Raw genomic sequence first — 7,302 nt, 5'->3', positions numbered from 1 at the left:
GCAGGAACTTCTGGCTCACATACTTGCTGCTTGAAAGTGTAAGGTGTCAATGGCCTGAACCCAGTGAGGTTCAGAGGACTTCCCCCACCACCTCCCTGCAGGAAGAACAAAGGAGAGAAACTCTTCTTTGAAACTCCAAACCCTGGACTCTCACCATGGATTCCAGCACTCCCCATCCACAGAGAAACAACGAAACTAGAATGGAGCCCACACACATCTTAGAGAGGTGCAAGAGCACCGAACTTCAAGAAAGAAACATCGGACCTTCCCCACCCCCACCCCAAGTCAGCAGGAGAGCTGAGCATCCTGTAAGCTGACAGCAGGTGGAGCTCCATTTATGATGAAGACTCCACAGCCAGGAGGGAGCAGAGGATGCAAAAGAGAGCGCCCCCAACCCAACAGAGTCTGAGGAATTTGGTCAGGCAGGCAGAGCAGGCATGTGCTTTCTCCCATCAGACTCAAATCCAGGAGAAGGATTTCTTGCCCCAATTTATGCCACCTAGAGCACAGTTCTTTTTTTTTTTTTTTTTTTTTTTTGAGACGTTTTCGCTATAGGACACGTGCGCTCACTAGACAGACAGAGTGACAGAGAGACAGAAAGCGAGAAATCACCCCCCCCCCGGGGGGGATGGCCATGCCACAATCCCTTCTCCTCCATTCTCCTCTCGGGGTCTTGGGCATGCACGCACACTCACCTGGCGTGAGTTCTAAGCCACCAGGTCCGGGACGCGAACCACGGCCTACTACATGGGAGTCCAGCGACAGCCATTACGCTAACTGCTGGTCCCGAGAGCACAGTTCTTCTGGACCTCCTTGAACTGTAAGTGTGAGCAAAGGAAAGGGGAGGGACATCTGACAGAAAAGAAGGTACCAGAGATCTTCCCTCCAAGTCAGAGTGGAGGATACAGAGCACCTCACTAGACCACCTCCTGATCCTCAAGTACACAACCTATTCAAGCAACTTCTACTGAGAATCTGTTCAAAATCAAGCAGCCTCCCTGAACCCCTAGTTTATACGTTCTAGTCTCTGGTGGGGGCCTCATAGATAAGTTTGCCTCTTGCCCCTTGGCAACGAACTTCCCAGAATCTCATCCAGGCATGGAGGGTCACTCTGCCTCTGGATATCCCATACAAACCATACAGGGCCTGTCTCTAGAGTCTCTTAGAGGCTTGCCTCTGGCCCCTTCTGGACAACTTTGGCAGGGTTACATTTAGGACCAGAGTGTTGAGTGCTGCCAGAAATTAGAGGCAGGATACATAAACCTGGCTTGGATCTACACCTTACCAGAACCATACTTAGAACCTGAGTGTATCCCCTCCCCACAATTGCCTTCTCGGGGCCATAATTAGACCTGGAGAAAAAACAGTGCTCTTGGGTGTTAGACACAGGCTACTCAAGACCTGCATGTTAGGTCTTATAGATAGACTTGCCTCTGGGCCCTCCTGGACTACCTTGCCAGGCTCCAAGTGGGTCTTAAGAGCTATTCCATTTCCGGGACCAGCAGGTGGTGTGGTGGTTAAGGGTGTTGGATTCCCACATGGCTGAGCGTAGTTCAAGTATTGGACCTGGCAGCTTGTCTCTCACTTTCTCTCTTTCTTTCTCTTACTCCAAAACTTAAGAAGTGAGTACTCCATCAGATGCTTAAAAATCAATGCAGAGACATAAGAAATATAAAAGGCAAAGAAATATCTCTCCCTCAAAGAATAACTCTTCACCAACAGTGGATAAAACAGGAAGTCATGGAAATGTCAGGAAAGGGTTTCAGATTATTCATCATAACAGAACTCAATAAGATACAAGAGAAAAAACAATCAATTCCAGATGAGAAAGTCATTCTATGACATGAGGGAAAAACTCTGTAAAAAGACAGACATTGGGACCAGCAGTTGCCATAATGGCTATGTTGCTGGACTCTCATGTAGTCAACCGTGGTTCGAGTCCCAGATCCAGTGGCTTAAACTCATGCCGGGCGCGTGTGCGTGCATGCCCAAGATCCCGAGAGGAGAATGGAGGAGAGGGGATTGCGGTGTGTCCATCCACCCTGGGGGGTGATTTTCACTTTCTATCTCTGTCTCCCTCTGTCTTTCTGGCGAGCACATGCGCCCTATAGGAAAAAACCTCTCCAAAAAGAAAAAAAAAGAAAAGAAAAAAAGAAAAGAAAAGAAAAGAAAAGAAAAGAAAAGAAAAGAAAAGAAAAGAAAAGAAAAGAGAAGAAAAGAAAAGAAAAGAAAAGAAACAATGAAAGCAAGGGAATAATGGGAAAACATATTTAAAATTAGTAAAGAAAGAAAATTTCAGCCAAGAATGTTATACCTAGTAAGATCATCCTTCAAATAAACAGAAAAAGTAATTATTCTCAAATAAACCAAGACTGTAAGAATTTAACAACATTGGGACCAGCAGTTAGCGTAATGGCTATGTCGCTGGACTCCCACGTAGTCGACCGCGGTTCACGTCCCGGACCCGGTGGCTTAAAACTCACACCGGGTGCGTGTGCGTGTGTGCCCAAGATCCCGAGAGGAGACTGGAGGAGAAGGGATTGCGGCATGGCCATCCCCCGTGGGGGGTGATTTCTCGCTTTCTGTCTCTCTATCTCTCTCTGGCTGGCTGGCAAGCGCACGCGCCCTATAGCAAAAACCTCTCAAAAAAAAAAAAAAAAAAGAATTTAACAACATTTGGCCAGCTCTTCAAGAAACACTTAAATGACTATTACATCAGGAAAGTGGTAGGGAGACAAATAGAAATAAAAGAACACAAAACTGAGAAAATGACTAACAAAATGACAGGGATGACTCAGCACATATTGAAAATAACATTGAAAGTTAATGGATTAAATTACTTAATAATTAAAAGACAGATTAGTTGAATGGGTTAAAAAATAGGAGCCTTCTATATGCTGCTTATAAAACCCACATTTCATGGATAAATACAAACATATTGAAAGTGAAGGGCTGGAAAAAGTTGTTTAATGAAAACAGAACCAAATAAAGGCTGGAGTCATGATATGGATATCAGACAAAATAGACTTAAAGTTAAAAACTGTAAAAAGAGACAAAGAAGGACATTATATATTATTAAAGGAACCAATTCACCAAAGAAATATAACAATTATAAACATCTAGGCACCAAACACCAGGCACTCAAATACGTAAAAGAAAGACTGCTAAATCTAAAGAGAGATAGATTGCAACACACTAATTGCTAGGGACTTCAACACCCCACTGTCACCACTGGACAGGTCATCTAGACTAAAAATAAACAAAGAGACACAGGAACTGAATAATACAATAAATCAACTGGCTCCAACAAACCATTTGTAGAGCATTTCTACCCAACAACTACAAAATACACATTTTTCTCAGCCCCATGTGAAACATTTTTGAAGACTGGCCACCTAATAGGGTATAAAACAATCCTTTAAAAGTATAGAAACTAGATACAGCATCTCTTCTTACTACAGTGGAATTAAAATTGAAATCAACAGCAGAAAGAACCTTCGAAAATACACAAAAACATGGAAACTAAACAATTTATTCCTGAATGACTTCAAAACTACTGAAGAAATTAAGACTGAAATTAAGACTCATTGAAACCGGGTCCAATAGGTGGTGTGGTGGTTAAGGCCCTAGATACTCCCACATGGCCAACCACGGTTTGAATTCCAGACCTGGTGGCTTGCTTTCTTACTTTCCTTCTCTCTCTCTTTCTGTCTCTCTCTGGTCAAATTAAAATAAATGAATGAATAAATAAAATTAAATAAATGTTTCTTTAAAAAAGAGACTCATTGAAATTAATAATAACAAACATGCAATACACCATAATCTTTGGGACACAACAAAAGCAGTCCTAAGACAGTTTATAGCAATTAGTGCCCGCAGGAAAAAACTGAGAGATAGCAAGTAAATACCCTACTGATGCATCTCAGGGAACTGGAAAAGCAACAACAACAACTACTAAAACCCTCAAAAATACTAGAAGAAAAGAAATGAAAATTTGAGGAGACATAAATTGAGAATAAAAGAATGATACCAAAATTCTACAAAACCTATCTGGTTTTATGAGAGGATAAACAAACTTGACAATCAGACTAACGAGCAAACAGACAAATGAACAAAATAAATAAAATCAATAATGAAATGGGCAATATTACAACAGATATCTTAGAATTACAAAAGACTATGAGAAAATACTATGAGCCAGCAAATTAGGAAACCTAGAAGAGATGGACAAATATCTGGACACATACAGCATACCCAGATTGAACCGGAAAGAAACAGAAAGCCTGCCAAATAGGTCAATAACAAGTAAAGAGATTGAACCAGTAATAGTTTCTCAACAAGAAAAAAATGAGATACCAAAGGCTTCACTTCTGAATTCTACAAAACTTTTAAGGGAAAAAAGGAAACTACAAACCAACATCCATGGTGAATACAGGTGCAAAAATTCTCAACAAAATACTAGCAACTTGAATCCTATAGCATATTAAAAAGATTATACACCATAACTAAGTAGGATTTACAGAGATGCAAGGGTGGTTCAACATACACATAACAAATATGCAATACATCACCTTAACAGGAGGAAAGAGAAAAACCATGATCATATCAATGGATGCAGAAAAAGCACTTGATAAGATACAACATTCTTTTAGGATTAAGACTCTCAACAAAATAAGTATGGAAAGTACATTTCTCAACACAATAAAAGCCAACTAAGTCAAAACCATAGCTAACATCATAGCAAATGGGGAAAAGCTGAAAGCTTTCTCACTAAAAATTGGAATAAGACAAGTTTGACCACTTTGACTACTCCTTTTCAACATAGTATTCTAAGTCCTAGTGAACACAATCAGGCAAGAGAATGAAGTAAAAGGTATTCAAATAGGAAAGGAAGAAGTGAAACTATCCCTATTTGCAAATGACATTATTATATACCTAGGAAATCCAAAAGAATCAATGAAGAAAAAAAGCCTCCTAGAAATAATAAATGGATTCAATAAAATGGCAATATACAAAATCCTATAGCATTTTTATATGATGAACAGGTTAAGGCAAAACAGGAAAAAAAAAAGTAATTCCATAAACACACACAAAATGCTTAGGAATAAATATAAGCAAAGAATTGAAAGACCTCTACAAGGTAAACTAAATATGAAACCAAAAAAATGGAAAAAGACCACTGTTCTTGGATTGAAAGGATCAAAATAATTAAAATGTCAATTCTGCCCATGTTAATCTACAAACAATACAATTCTGATCAAATTACCAGTGCCATTCTTCACAGAAACAGAAAAGACAATCATAAAATTTGTCTGTAACTGTAAAAGACCTTGCATCACCAAAACAATACTGTGCAAACAGAATAGAGTAAAAGGCATCTCATTACCTAACCTCAAAATACATTACAAAGCTGTGATATCAAAACAGCATGGCACTGGCACAAAAACAGACACAGTAACCAATAGAGCAGAATAAAAAAAACCAGAAATAAATCCAAAAACATACAACCACCTGATTTTTTTTTTTTTTTTTTACAAAGGGCACAAGACAATCCAATAGAAAAAAATAAAGCCTTTTCAGCAAATGGTGCAGGGAGAACTGCATATCCACTTGCAGAAAAACGAAAACAAATATCTAATTCTTACCATTAACAAAAATTGACTCAAAATAGAGTAAATATCTAAGTGTAAAGTTTCAACTATAAAATGACATGTAAAAACATAGCAGAAACACTTGAAAACATCAGAATAGGTGAAGGTTTCTTAAATAAAACCCCTAATGCACAGGCAAAAATTTTAAAAATAGGCAAATGGGATTACATCAAGCTAAAAAGTAAATGCCCAGCAAAGGAAACACTGAAACAAAGTGACAAGACAACATGCAGAATGGAACAAAATATTAGCAAACTGTGCTTCAGATAAAGGATTGATAACCAGACTATACAGGAAAAGCAAATAGCTCATCAGAAAAAAAAAATCCAATATTTCTTATAATAAGAGAAATGTAAATCAAAACCACAATGAGCCAGGCTGGATATGTGTGCATATGTGCTCAAAAATCCTGAGAGGAAATTGGAGGAGAAAGGATTGCAGCATAGCCATCTCCCCTGGGGGAGGGGGTGGTAACATCACTTTTCCTCTTTCTGTCTCTCTCTCTCTCTGTTATTATTCACAATTGCTAACACTTGGAATCAAATTCAGGGCCCAAAAACTGATGGCTGGATTAAAAAAGTGTGGCATATACATACTATGGAATACTATTCAGCCATAAAGAATGATGAAACTGTCATTTGATTGAAAGCAGGTGAATATGGAAGCTTTAATGCTAAGTGAAATAAGCATGACTATGAAAGACAGTCATTATATATCCTCACTCAATATAATGTCTGTACTCTACAGCAGAAATGGAAAGATTTGAAGATATAATAGAAGGGAGGACACGTGTAGATATCAGAGACTTGATGGGAGGGACTCAGGACAAAAGCATTTAACAGATACAAGAATGTAAGGTTCTTGTTGAAAATGACGTATATGGTAACATTATTCTTAATTTGATTATCATTCACCACATGCATGCTTTGGAAAACCATATTGTACACCGTAAAGATGTACACCAATTAAATATATATAGGAAATTTAAAATAATAGAAAATAAAATGCTATTCTTATATTGTGTTGGTGATAGTTGGTACATTGGTAATTCCTTTTTGGAAAACAGTTTGTCAATACAATATCAAAAACCATAAGAATATTTATAGTTGGGAGCCATCAAGAGGCATGGCTTTTAAGGCATTGGATTCTCATATGGCTGACTGCAGTTCAAGTCTCAGATCTGGTGGCTTGAAAATCATGCTGGCCATGTATGCATGTATACCCAAAATCCTGAGAGGAGAATAAAGGAAAAGGTACTGTGACATGGCCATCCCTCCTGGGGAATGACTTTTCTCTTTCCCTGTCTCTATTTTTCTCTGTCTCCAGTGATTGCATACAAACTGTAGCAAAAACTTAAAAAAAAAATGTTTACAGCTTTTCACCTGGTCATTTGACTTCTGGGAATCTGTGAGCAAAATTAATCCAAAGTATAGGAAAAACTGCTTAAAATAAACCAGAAAATAATAAATGTCTCCCAATAGGAGGATGGTTAATATGTCAGGAAACAGACATTGCATAAGAAAACCTACACAGCCATTTATAATTACGGGGCCATGCAGCTAAACAGAAAGATGCTTTAATAGGAAATGACAAATGGCTCAGCATTTATATGTGAAAAGATATGCAGAGGAGAAGAGATTGCAATAAACAC

General features: G+C 38.5%; 1 protein-coding gene across 2 annotated transcripts in view; it reads left to right on the top strand.

Moving 5' to 3' along the window:
* The window catches only part of SCG5 (secretogranin V), a 70,110-nt gene that overhangs the window by 45,909 nt on the left and 16,899 nt on the right, over positions 1-7,302 (top strand). The window lies entirely within an intron of this gene.

This window comes from Tupaia chinensis, unplaced genomic scaffold (assembly GCF_000334495.1).
Source record: "Tupaia chinensis unplaced genomic scaffold, TupChi_1.0 Scaffold000062_1, whole genome shotgun sequence".
Classification (NCBI taxonomy): Eukaryota; Metazoa; Chordata; class Mammalia; order Scandentia; family Tupaiidae; genus Tupaia; species Tupaia belangeri.
Note: the sequence above shows the minus strand (reverse complement) of the source record. Positions and strands in the feature narration are given on the sequence as shown.